Raw genomic sequence first — 13,327 nt, 5'->3', positions numbered from 1 at the left:
GTACAAAAATGAAGGACAAGGTTTGGGTAGTGTTTGTTTGTACTGTGATTTTCTTTTTTGTGGCTTTTTCACACCAAACAATCCTAACTAGAATCAGAGCGTACAGCCATGCTAGCGGCTCCGTTGCGCTGCCTTGAACTTTTTGACTTGAACGGTATTTATTTCGGTCTTAAGACGTTCGAATAATGTGGGCAGAGTTAAATTAAAATAAACAAATAAATGAACAACTACAAAATAATGAGTTAATTTCACGAACAGATTTCACCAATGACCGAAATCAGAGTATCTGCAGGCCTTAAAAAGCACTGAATTCAGTTCCCTGAAAAAAAAAAAAAGGCTTTTTTTATTAAAAAGGTCTTGAGGATTTCTTTCTTCTGGTCTACTGCCGCAGACAGTAACATTAGTTATAACTTTTGACTGTCAGGAGACAGCTGCTTGGAAACTCACTGACTCATAATGTATTAATTTTAGCAAAAACTTATGTTTTTTTCTCTTTAATCCCTCAATTTTCTGCAGCTTTTCTCGGTCCAGTCATGGACGGATTATGAGGCACTGGGCCCCTGGGTTTAGACAAGTAAAAAAAGGGCCCCTGTCCCTCTTCTCTAAGACCCCCGGACTGAAAGAGTTGTGTGTGTGTGTCTCTGGGATAGTTTGGCCTCTCTTTTAGAAATATTAACAATCACTTCATAGAGAGGCTCTGGCCCAGGGGCCTGATGGGGTCAGGGGGCCCCTGTTCAGTAACTCATAGACTCACATTAATCCATTAATTATATGACTAGGAATTATTGTTATATACAGCTAGGAAGCACTGACAGAAATGGAATATACATCTCAATAAATTCATGTGCTTAATAAACAGTTGTAGGTCTTATTGTTTGTTTTCTTCGAGCAGTATGACTGAATGTCGAGCAGCGTGGTATTAATAAAACGGTGTTTAAAAAAAAAAATAAATCTTAAGTTTAATTCGGTGAAACTGGAGGCGGAAGGCAGCGTAACACGCCTTCCTTTATCACAAAACAGGAGGCCTCACAGTACACACATGGATGCTGGTACGTTGACTCAAAACGTCCTATCAACAGATCAAACAAACAGGAAGGGATTTGTCATGCACACAGTGTGACGGCATTTTAAACTGTTGTCTTACATTTGTTTATTAAACTTATTTTCAACAATATTGTTCCAGTAGTTGTAGTTTATTACACCCACCCATTCAGTTTTTTAGGTAGGCATGGCCATAAAAAAAAAAAGTGAGAGTTTGACCTGATGGGGGCGCTAGACGAAAAGTCAGAGCAACCTAATTTACTGCATTTCATTTCAGTCAAAACCACAAATGTCCATCTCGTGATCATTCGGATTCATCTCCTGGGGACCACGAGTGTGTGAGCACGATTTCATCGCGCTCCATCCGACATTCGTTGAGATTCTTCAGTCTGGACCAAAGCGGCGGACCGACCGACAGACCGCCATCTGCTCACCGAAGACACGTCGTTCTCGAGTCTCCAAGTTTGAACACCAACTCAGGGAAGACAAACGAAGTCCCTTACGGCTGATAACGGCAAGACCATCGGTCGACACGCGATAGAAATCTGATCTGCAACGATGATCGATGCGTCGATGAATTGTTTTTCAAGCAAGACGGGTGAAAAAATTCTCAGCATTCTCCGATTGTAGCTCCTTTTCTTTACCACACGTCAAGTAACCTGAACATCTCTGGGTTCTGGACTGTTGGTCAGACAAAACAAAACATTTTAAGAAAAATCACCCTCGGACTCTGGAGTTGTGAGGAGCATTTTGTTCACCTTTTTTTTTTTTGATGATTCATCGATCTAAAAAAGTAAAATTGATACAATTAGTTGCAGAGCTAGATGACTCTCACCTGCCGCTCCTGTAGGTGTGAGGGTGAATCGCTTGTAATCCCCAAACCGGGGTGTTGTCTCGCCCTCAAAGCAACGCATGCTGACACAGTCCAAAAATGAAAGTGCGAACGAGTGGAATTGGACGTGAGGAAAAAAAGTCTTGCTATTTGTGGAGCTGACCCTCTGCAGCTGATTATTGATCCTCCTGATCAATGATCCTCCTTCCTTCTGACCCGCTGTGTTTCGACTCTGTCGCGCCTGCTGGTTTCCACTCTCAGCAGATCTGTCTCAACCTTCCTCCTCCTCCTCCTGCTACCGAAAGAAGCCAAACAACACTCGTCTGCTGCTGCATCCTCCGTCGCTCGTCACCCGCGGCGGCCGACGTCTCCGGATGACTGGGGGAGACTTCGCATCCCTGATGGCGCAGCAGAACTGCACCATCTCTCATTAACGGGGGTGAGAAAGTGTTGGATGAGGCAGGACGGTGGCCGCGTCTTGTGCAGGGGGTCCATCTGTGCCTCTGCCTCTGAGACACAGCTCCTGTCTGCCACGTGAGTCCGCGCGACGGGGAAAACGTGTACGCAAACCTCTGGGAAAAGTTGCGAAAACAGTGAAACCGTACGATATGCAGTGAGCAATGTACGGTATGTTTCACTGGAAAGAACAGCATTGACAGGAAAACTGCTTTGTTTTATTCATTAATCTTAAATTGTAGTATGACTTTAATTTTTTTTATTTTATCAGTCCGCTACTCTACAGTACAGTATTAAGATACTGTTAATGCTAACTGAACATTTCCCACTGCTGCTTCACATTAAAAGCCTTCAACTGGCAAAGACGCAGTGTTGCTGTTGTTGCGAAGCCGTCACGAGAAATGTAACGTATCTTTTTTCTCATCGATTTCGAAGTTGCGTTGAGTTGTTTTTAGTCAGCGCCTGAGAAACAAAAAGGAACCTGCAAAGAGACGGCAGCACTTTTGGCGGTTTTGCAGCGCAGACTTTATTCCGTAAGCGGACGCAGCAGCGGTGGTGTGACTTCCTCAGAGACTTAGGAACAGAACTGGTCACGTCACATGTAAATCCCCTGGGGAAGTACGATGCAGTCGGCGTCAAAAGGACAATCACGATAAATATCGTAAACAGTGTAATCTAAGGTAGATTTCCCACAGAAAACATCAGAGCAATGGAAAGCGTCAGCATACCGAGGGAACCATATTAAATTAAACATAAAACCAGCAAAACCCAATAGGTGAAGAGTAGGAATATAGAAGGAATGCTCAAAAGTAGATCAGCACTCTCGAGATGTACAGTTTGACAGCAGCAAATTAAAAATACCCACTCGAAAGAGACTCTCTGACAAGGAAACCGTAGGAGAGGAATAAACGTCAAAGAGACCGTCCCTAGCCCCGATTATATAAACGTATTAAGACAAATCCGAGGGTCGCTAAAGTGCGTTTGACGCTGCACATCCGTCGCAGGCAGGTCTACGGCTATTCTCTGCTTGTTGGCCTGTCGTGTGCGGCTGGGCGCGGCTCCCCACAGTTCTGGGCGTGTTCGCCGCCAAGTTCTAACTGTATCACGTTACTGTCATTCCGACCAGAACGTGTCCGACTGCGGCGGCTGCTCGGCACTAAAAAGGCGCCGAGGCCGGCGAAGCTCTGGCGAGGGGGGGGCGGCTCGCATCGCGAAGCTGCCGCGGGACACGCGCCGTGATTGTCGCCGAGGGTCGGCGCTGACCGCGACGATTCATCGAAAGTGCGATACGGGTGCGCTAGTTGCTCTTCTGACAAAGCAGCCGCTCAACAAGTGTTTCTAGCCGCGAGCGACACCAGTCAATCACAACTGTAGGACCAGTCCCTCGCTTACCCCCTCTGTCGGGAATCTGAGCATACTCCACACACACACACACACACACACACACACACACACACAGAAAAAAAGAAAATTTAAAAACGCCACATTTACAAAAGCTTAAGCTCACAGAGAAAACTGGGTTGATCCCAGTGACAGTGGTGCATGAAAATGGCTCTGGACACAAACAGCTTGTGCTGAGCATAAAAGTAGGACAAGCAGATAAAAAAATGAGGAGTCAGCTGAACCCAAAGGAGCCAACTGGCTGTCTATCACCGGTCCACTCAGCATCCCCCTGACAAGGTCAATAAAACACAGCGGATGAGACAGCCAGGGTGTGTTTGGAGCTGCAAACGCAGAGGAAAGAGTACCTGCTGCTCACGGATGAGCGCACACACACACGGTCTCTTCATTTCGCATTCTGGTTCTGTGATTAGATTTTTTTTTTTAAATTAAAATTCAAGCTCTTTCTGTTTTCCGAACAACATCTGCACAGCCCCGGCATCGCGGTTACAGCGTCCAACATTACCGACACAATGAATGAAAACGGGCTTTGTGTGTCCACGTGCGTAAAGAGTCGCCCGTCGGACACCTCTGATTGGATTTCAAAAGGGCGGGGAGAGGGATGCATCTCACCTCTGTGTTCAGCGTTTTCAAATAGCACAGGTCCGGCGGGGGCACTTGGTGGCTTGTTTCTTTGTTCATGTGTCACGTGCACAGCTCAGTGTTTTCAGGTCTTGCCAGTGCTCACGGGATAACACTCTTTTCAAAAAACAAAAAACAATTTTCACACAAATTTTATGTCCCCGTGCATCCAATTTTTTTTTATATAGTGGAAACGGTAACAAGGCCCACAAGCTACATGTAAAAGCTCAGAAAATCCTCTGATGATGACCAGCACCCGTTTTTGCGTGCATTTTCAATCCGGGCATAGCTAAAATTTTAAAAAGTGCAATGGAAACGTAGTGAATTAATTGTAAAGCTTGGGATTTAAACATCACAAAAAACTTGAGATGTGAGTGGACAGATGGGGAGATGTTCATAAAATGAATACATGAAAACAGACAGGTCATATTTCCATCACTGTCGATGTGTTTTTATTTTTTGTTTGTTTTTTAAAATCGTTTTCCCCATCTCATTGCATTCTCTTCCTCTTGTGCAAAAGTTTAATGGCGTCTGACAGGCCAACGTGCAGTTATTCAGATTTTCTTTTGTCAATTTTCCGTGAGTTCGATTAGAATTTCTGCCAACTTGACTAATGAAAAGAAAATCGTTGAAAAAATATTGAATCTGTGTTTTTAACCTTTTTTTTTTTTAATGACTAAAATCAACAGTGACTCATTTTAACTTTGACTTTTTTGAAATGATTCAGCCTAACGACGATCAGCCCATCGTGTGTAGTATCTCGGACGCTCCTAAAACTTTATCTGAGGCACTTTACTCTGCACGTACGCTGATTTAGACTGACTGCTACAGGGGACGCTACGAGTAAAGGATTAAAAACAAAGACACCATGTTGTTGACTGACTGACTGACTGACTGACTGACTGGAGGCTGCGTCATCTCAGTGGGGAACCATGTTTACTGCTGCGTTGTTTTACTCTTCACTTAACCATGAAAACCTTGACACGTACAGATGCAGCATGTACGGTGTTTCCTTCTCTCAACAATGCAACCTCCTGAGCATTAGTATACGCTCATGTGTGCTCTCACGCTGCCGTCATATCAAAGAGCCTGGAGATGAAAGAAGTCACAACCAGCACTAATTGGAAGCATCTTCTGTTTCGCTGCAGCCCCAGCCCTCCTTCTCGGGGTATCGGTGCCACGGCTGCTCCCTGGAGGGCCTCAAGGAGCGCCAAGCCCCGTTTTTTTTTTTTTTTCCTTGCCTCCCAGACGAGGAGGATGTGACCGCCCCACTGCCTTTGTTTTCAGTGAAATGCTCATCTGTAATCAAAGCACAGCTGGAAGACAGCCCAACTGTCTTGCCTCATTGTCGTTCTCCTTCATGTCTGGAGCCTACCCCGCCACGGTTACCTGCCTATTGCGCCACACAGGAGCGGCGACGAAAAAAGGTACGGTCTGACTGCGGGAACACCAGCTGATGGAAAGCAGCGCCAGCGCAGAGGTGACAAGCTCACCGAGCAACAACAGCAGGCTGGCATGCCTGCCACAAATACTGGTTGGTCCAATTTATGGTTTCAACTGCTCCTTGTAGACTGCACGCTTCCCGTGGATTGTCTAAGCACCAGTTGTACTTAAACTCTTGATTTTTCTATTGTAAAAAAGACCCATTTTGTATGTATTTTGATCACTTAAAAAAAAAAAAAAAAAACTCCAGTGGTTGTCAGGCTATAAAAAATAATAAGCCTCTCAGGTAGAGCTGTTCTCTCTATCAGCTCTCGGCTCCTTGTTTCCATACGGAGTACAGCAAGGCTCAATTCTTGGTCCCCTACATATCAGTCTACAGATTGTTAGCTTCCCTTAACCATAATAACTTTGACAGGTTTGCATGTGGGGCGACTAGTGGGCAAAAAGTTAGAACAGCTCAAGTTGAGACGGTCACTATCAGATTGCGGCTCGTTTCAACAAAAATATCTTCCCATATGCGGCACCACAACGCTCAACCCTAGGTCGACTACTTTTCAGATATTATTTTATTACGACTAAAGGGTCATCATCCGCAAGCACAATATTGATTTTTATTTTGATTTGATGACTTCCGGCTCCGGCTGATCCTGAAGATCAGCAGCCTCATTAAGGCATCTCCTTCCTCCAGATGCATCAGTATAAAGCCGAGGTTATTCGACCAGAAGAGAAAGGATAGAAGCTGTCCATAATTAACAACCCCTCAACACAGAGTCAAAATACAAAATTAAAAAACAAAACTCATTCTTCTTTGAGTAATAACTAAAGTCAAATCTGGACACACAAACATGAGACACATCTTTTTAGATCCAGTGTGATTTCCACTTCCCACGGATATCGTTATCTCATGAATATACATCCATGAATACACTTTAAAAAAAAAAAGATGCTCCTTATACCTGCAAAGATGTGCAGGTACAACACGTGTAGTGCAGCTCACATGCAAGTGATGTCATTTACGAGCAGCCCAACATATTCTGATGATAAACCTACATGTAGTGACTCTGCTACAAGCCTGTAAATAAAGAGAGGAGAAAAAAAAAGTACACTACGGGCAAGATATTTATTTGTGACTGACTGGTCTAATCTTCTATTCACAGAAAGTGAACCTAATTAAAAAAAGGTCAGTACAATTCTTTTTCCCCTTCTCTCTCGCTCACACACACACACACACACACGCCTGTGCAAGCTTTTATTTCAATCAGACTTAAAACAACAGACTTCTGCAATGTATCCCCAAAAAAAAGCCAGTGAATCAGCTGCAGCTTGTACAGAATAAGGCTGAACACAGATCAGATCGTTCCTGTCCTCAAGTCCCTGCCGTTACTTCCACTTAGTTGCGGGATAGATTTTAAGATCATAGCCAGGCTTTTATAAATCTATTCATCTCCGATACGCCGCCGACATACGTCCCGGGTTTCTCTGATCTGTAGACTTTCTGCTGCTCATTAGACCAAAAAAAACAAAAACAAAACTCAAGACAAAAGCTGCAGAGACGCTGCCTTTGTCATGTTTTTAGGAAAGTGGAACACATCAGTGGATGACTGAAGAATGACTACCAGATATACATAATGCTAAATTTGACTTTCAATAAATATGAAAACAAAAAAAACCTGACCAAAGTGCTGAGCAATAGTCTCCATGTTGTTTGGCAAACATCAAACTGCACACGCACACACACACACACACACACACACACACACACACACACACACACACACACACACTGCAGGAAAAACAGCCTCTTGCCACCTCATTTGTGCTCAGGCCAACATCGACTTGTAAAAACACCAGCACCCAATTCATCATTTGCAATGTTAAATCAATACGTCATCCCACTGAAAAATACTTAATGAGCGAGAGCTACCACCTTAGGCCGTACTTGGCCCCCAAACAAAAGGTCTTTCACAAAAGGTCCAAAGGGTTCCAGAAAGAGGAGAAGGCAGACGCGTGGTAAACTTTTACCTCGTTAAATTAGAAGTTTAGGATCAATTTGTGCTTTCGAACATAGAAGAAGGGGGAGAGCCAATTTCTGAATTTAACTAGCTGCATTTTGTTTATACCTATTGCAACGTTTGCAGCGTGGAGCATGTTTTTTCTTTTAGCCGTGCTAGCGGCACGGCTCTGTGGGCGGCCCGCTGGTCGGCCCGCCCGCCGGGCCCAGACTGAAGCGTCTCAACAGCTGCTGAATGGATTGCCAGGAAATTTAGTCCAGACATCCGTGGTCCTCAGGGGACGAACGCTAATGACTTTGGTGATCCCCTGACTTTTGCGCTAGCGCCACCATGGAGGTTCACACCTGCGGTTTTGACTGATTTATTTCAAAAACTATTGGATGGGTTGCCGCAGGATTTGGTGCACATGTTCGTGTTCCCCCTCGGGATGAACTGTAATAACTTTTTCAGATCCGGGTGACCGTAAAGCAGAGTCCAGTACCCATTTCTACGACCAAAAACCCAAAGACCAGCACCTGTACCTGAAGGCTCTTAGTCTTGTTTGAGCCGCCTCTGGATCTAAGTTTGCATCGTAACACCATGCTTTCTGACAAATGTTATTAAACATCTTTTTCGAGATGTCCTGCCGACGCACGAACAAGTCAAATTGAGAAGCGAAAACGTACCATCAATAATCAATAATCGTGTCCAGCAATCGGCATCCATTTTTTTTGACTAGGACTACGTGCCGGTTCTCGGCCTTTTCGTGTCAAAAACGTCACGCGTACCGGAACCTTGACTCACAAGTCTGATCAACAAATTTTTCCCTGTTAATATAAACATAACAGGTCCAGAACTAGCGGCCCGAAGAGCCTAGATCTGATAGAACGGGCTACTGCCGTTCATTCATCGTGGGGTGTGACTGAACGTAGCTCACGCCGTCCTGCAACATCTGCGTCCTCTCCTCCACGATGCTGTCTGAAAACAGCAGAGCTGGATGGACCGCATCCGTCTCCCCGGGCCCACAACCCGACGACAGGACGGAGGAAATGAGACCAGAGCCGTGTGATTCATAAACTCTGACTGCGCACGTCTCGGTTATTAAGTGGAGGACGGGCGGCTCGGTATTAAACGAAGACCTGTCGTCTCCTCTGCTCACGTCCCATCAGTCTTAGCTGCAAAGGAGGATCTAATTTGAAGGGAAATTCAAAACACTGTACCGCATGTTTTTCGACAGAAAAGCAATAACCCGGGATATTTACCAGCCGCAGCAGCGGGGCTGGTATTGTTTTCAGCCCGTGAGTCTGTGTGTGTGTGTGTGTGTGTGTGTGTGTAGTGTGTACTGTAGCAGGAAGTACCGCAGAGGGGGGGGTTTTGACTACTTTGGCAGGCGTCTGTCTGTGGATGGATTTTTGCCGCCGATGTGTAGCATCACACCTGCGCAGGACGCAGTCACGAAAACTTTACGGCGGTGCAGTTGTGGCCGAGGTCAAAACGAAGGTCGAGTTCGCAGACGGGTGCGGTCCGACCCACGAGTGCGACGGGCGCCGCGGCTGGTGTGGTGATCCCATCGCTCTAGTCTCTAGTTACTTTTAAAATGGATTTTAAAAAATGAAGTGGTAGCTAGTTGACGTTGCTCCGGTATCAAATTAGAGGCGAGTAAGAGTCGCCGATTCGACAGAACTGGATTCTGAGTTGTGCCAGTCCGGCAGGATGTTTAATTCCCCTGAACTGGAGACCTGCCAGGCCAAAACGAGTTTTGTTTTCGTGCTTCAAAGAAAGAAACAGCCTCGTAAACACAGCGGAACTTGGAGCTTTTTATGCTTGACTGGAAATTTAAGACTCCACTAGAGCCGAACGATTAATGGATCTACAGAAAAATAAATCAGCAAATATTCTGATCATCATTTCATCACTTTTCAAGCAAAAATAGCAAAAAGGGGCCAAACATTTTCCTTAGTTTCTTAAATGTGAGGATGTGTTTTCTTTGTCATTTTCATTTTGAACTGAGTTTCTTTGGGTTTCAGAACAAAACTAGACATTTTTAAATGGGACCCTGGGAACTTGTGATAGGAGCAGTTTTTTCAGTATTTTTTTTTTTTTCTTTTTAAGCTTAATGACTAATTAGAAAAACTATCTGAGTAATCAGAAGAATAGTTGATAAGAAGAATAGACGATACTAAGAAAGTAATACGCCGGGCTGTTTTCATCATAGTATCTTCAATCAACGCTATCAAAATGCAGCCGAACGTCACGCTGGCATTAACATATTTGGCTGCTATAAAATGGTTCCAAGTTTCATTCTGGCCGTGATGAACTGAAATGTCATCCGGTTCCGTCGGTCATCAGTCACCAGTCAGCGTGTGTCAGCCGAGCCGACTGAACTCAGTGAACTCTCGGTCTCAAAACATAATTCTCATCGCAGAGGAGGCGATGGCTCATCGTGATCCATCTGCAGACCAGATCGGCACAGGCTGAACAAAACTCTCTTTATCGGTCCGATCAAATGAAAAGTGGCCCAGTCTGGGAACTCTATTAAATGCTGATTTTTTTTTTTCCTTTTTGTCTTTAGCTGACAGAAAAGCAGGCAGGCTTCCTCTCCTGTACCAGTCTTTGTGGACCATGTAGCCCCGTCCTTTGTTATTGTTACCTATTCAAGTCGGCGAGCCAGCGAGCTAACGCGTGCGGTGAAATGTCAGTCCGACTCCGCCCGCAGAGACACAACAGGACCGGCGCGACCGGCTCCGTCCTCTGGGAAGACTCCATCCTGGCCGGCCTCCGCGAGGACGCGCCTCCCCGCTCGGTCCTCCGGCCGGGGCTCGGCGGTCGGCCCCCACGGCGCTCACGGGGCCGTGGAGCACATCAAAAGCGGCCAGGCTTTGACTGGCCCGGCCTACAGCATCTTCAAACACTGGGGCTTTGTGCCCGCGCGCTTGGCGGCACATCACTGGGCCGCTGCTTTAACGCCAGCCCATTTCTGCCGCTGTGAACCCCACGCTACAGTAGGTAACGTTACCCCCTTTTGTCTGCTTTAATCTCGGTCTCTCTTTCTTCTTCTGGGACTTTCTTTCCCCTGCCTGCTGGGCTGCTGTGTGTACATGTGCATCAGTGTAATGAGAAAAAAACCAGACAGACATCTCACAGCAGCTGTGGGGCTGTGACTAATGATTGTTTGCATTATCCATTAATCTACTGATGAATCGATTAATCTTGTGAAATGTCCAAATAAATAACTAAATTAAAGGGGGAGAAAGACCAAATGGTTCAGTTTACAGTGAATTATTACCATTAAAACCAGCAAATCCTCTCATCTGAGAAGCTGAAACCAGAGATTAACCGACCGATTGTTTCAGCTCTAACGAGCGAAGAGCCCTGATCGGGACGTCGACTGATTGATTAGTCGATCGACAGCAACTATTTTGACAACCGATGAATAATTTCACTTGTTTTTTTCCTCGTCTTCGGACGGCAAAAGTGAGTGAGTATCTCTGGGCTTTGGGCTGTTGCTGAAGCCGTCACCGTGGGCTCTGAGAAATGGTGAGTCGGCATTTTTTTTTTTTTTTTTTTCCCCCACGGGTTTTCAAAAAACAACCTAAAAAGATTAAATCAATGATGGAAATAATCCTGAGCTGCAGCCTTGGTAGAAGAACCAAGAACCATCGAAACTACCCGGGGGTCAAGGTGACGTCTTCAAACATCTTGCGTTATTCGAACAAAAAAGTCCAAAACCTAAAATTATTCACTTTACAGGGAATTATGGCAGTGAACAGACAAACAAAAGTGACTGAAATGGCCGATTATTGAAAGAGCTGCTGATTATTTGTCTGTCAATCAAACAACAGGCTGATCGCTGCGGTTGTTTTTCCCAACAAAAACGGCAAACATTGGTTTCAGTTTCTCCAACATGAGAATTTGCTGCTGTTCTTCGTCAAAAAAATCATACGGTCTTCGGGCGACGTCTCCAACTGTCTCGCGTTGTTCAAACAAAACCTAAAAAGATATTCGGTTTATAGTGACAATGAAAAACGGAAAAATACTTTCATTTACGAAGCCGAATCAGGAGAATTTTTGGCCATTTTTCCGTTATTTTTGCCCGGAAAATGACTCAAGCTAGCTAGCTGACCAAAACCGTTGCCGACCATTTTTCTGTCAGTCGACTAATTGTTACCGTCACGTTTCAAGCACAAATGCTAAATATACCTCTTGTTCGAGCTTCTCAAACGAGAAAAATGGTCCAAAACAGAAACTTATTCAGTTTAAAACAACAAAGAAAAGCCGCAAATGATCTGTGTTGAGAAACTGAAACCAGGGAGAGTTTGTTTGTTTGGTTTTTTTTGGTTTTTTAAACTACTTTTGCTCAAAAAAAAATGACCGACACAAACAACTGATCATAAAAATATTTTACGATTACTTTTCTGTCCGTGGACAAAATCGATGAATCGACTAATCGTTCCTGCTCCGAACGGCCGAGGGCCCACGACGGCGCGGTCTCTGCAGCCCCAATCTGAGACGAAGGGGAAGGGGGTTCCCATTAAAAACAAAAGCATGTATACGGAACGCTGAATATGAGCGTCCTCCACCCGGAGACTCATCGAGAGCTGAGGTCAGTGTCAGTCACAGTGTTTTAAAGCCCGGGAGCCACAAAATAAAAAGGGAAAAACCTGCCACAAAGACACGAAGTGTGGATCGGCTCTGCAGACACAAAGCAGGCTTTATCCCCATTATAACCGCAGCACCTGTGAGGTCAGGCAGCACTGGAGCGTCTGCACGTGAGCATGTGTACACATGCAGCGCGTGGGATCGATACGATTTTAATTAAATGCCAATTAAAAAATAAATAAATAAATAAAAATAAAGGTTCACTGTTCACACGTGTGCTGCTTCACAATAGCTTCACAGCGGCTCCATTGTCCCGCAAAGTCAGTGTTTTGTCACATGCTGCACATGGTGTAACTTTATTTATCGTGTGTGAGATTTTAACATGTGATACACAGCTTGATTTATTAAAAATAAAAACACAAAAACACAGAATTCTGAATGAGGACAAGTCTCAGTGTAAAGCCCCCAATGAGCCGAACACAACAGTGGACTGGTGTGTGATGCTTTGCAAACACAGCAGCACAAGAAAAAAAAAAAAAGGGCAGTGGACACACATCAGCATCTGTAGGTAAAACACATCTGGAGACCAAAAAAAAAAAAAAGCCCGTTTAATCAGCATTTCAGCGGTTTGGTTCGGTTTGGACATGACGAGACACCGGACCTGATCTTACCTTTCAGGATGAGCTGCCCCACGGAATCAATCCATCCAGCCAACACCTGACTCTTCAGCCGGCAGAGGAAGCGTCGCAGATCCTGGAATTTTGTCTTTTCTTCTTCCCTGGTTTTTTATTTTTTTTTCTTTCTTTCTTTCTTTGTTTTTTTTTTTTTTTTTAAATCCTCCACAGCGCAGAGAGAGAACCTGAGCCCGAAGCCCTGCAGAGACCTCGACCGGGTTCCTCCGCCGTCCGTCACAGTCCGCCCGCTGCCGACTCGCTCCGGAGCC

The 13,327-nt window shown here is 45.1% G+C and overlaps 1 protein-coding gene across 1 annotated transcript in view; it reads right to left on the bottom strand.

Annotated features, from left to right (window-relative positions):
• Positions 1-13,327, bottom strand: part of LOC120788358 (serine/threonine-protein kinase SBK1-like) — a 19,753-nt gene extending 6,426 nt beyond the window's left edge. Inside the window, exon 1 of the mRNA XM_040124122.1 lies at positions 13,056-13,327. The gene's annotated coding sequence lies outside the window, so the exon portion shown is untranslated. The remainder of the gene's footprint in view (positions 1-13,055) is intronic.

The sequence above is a fragment of the Xiphias gladius genome, chromosome 3 (assembly GCF_016859285.1).
Source record: "Xiphias gladius isolate SHS-SW01 ecotype Sanya breed wild chromosome 3, ASM1685928v1, whole genome shotgun sequence".
Classification (NCBI taxonomy): domain Eukaryota; kingdom Metazoa; phylum Chordata; class Actinopteri; order Istiophoriformes; family Xiphiidae; genus Xiphias; species Xiphias gladius.
The sequence above is the reverse complement of the archived record's forward strand: the minus strand, read 5'-3'. Positions and strand labels throughout refer to the sequence as shown.